The following is a 471-nucleotide window of genomic DNA, read 5'->3' on the forward strand; positions in this document are numbered from 1 at the left end:
CTTTTCCAACATGAAAAGCACAGCTCAGATCATGACTCAATAAATTATCCCCAAGAATAAGAATGGGGAATTGTACATTCTCACATTTTTAAGAAATGAAAAGAGTCATTTGTGATTTGCACTACAGTACGTCAATGCCAACACAAATTGGGCAGCCATTTTTCCTTTCTGTTAAATTAACTGCCGTATAAATATACACATTAGAGCATTTCCCACATCAAAGAAACAATTCCATTTTAAATAATACACATTTTTAGAGAGTGAGCTGGAGGGAAGAGAGAGAGAGGGGGGGGGGGGGGGCAAGCCTTTTAAGAGAAAGGGGCTCCTCTGAGCGTGGAACGATACTGGAGGAGTTTGGTCTTGTGTGGTCCCTGCTTCCCCTTTCTCTCTCTCTCTCTCACTCTGCCTAAGCCTATGAGCTGGCTAGGGCCCTTAGCTTACAGCACACCCTGAGCTTTTAAAAGGCTGGGC

This window comes from Oncorhynchus mykiss, chromosome 1 (genome assembly GCF_013265735.2).
Source record: "Oncorhynchus mykiss isolate Arlee chromosome 1, USDA_OmykA_1.1, whole genome shotgun sequence".
NCBI classification, from domain to species: domain Eukaryota; kingdom Metazoa; phylum Chordata; class Actinopteri; order Salmoniformes; family Salmonidae; genus Oncorhynchus; species Oncorhynchus mykiss.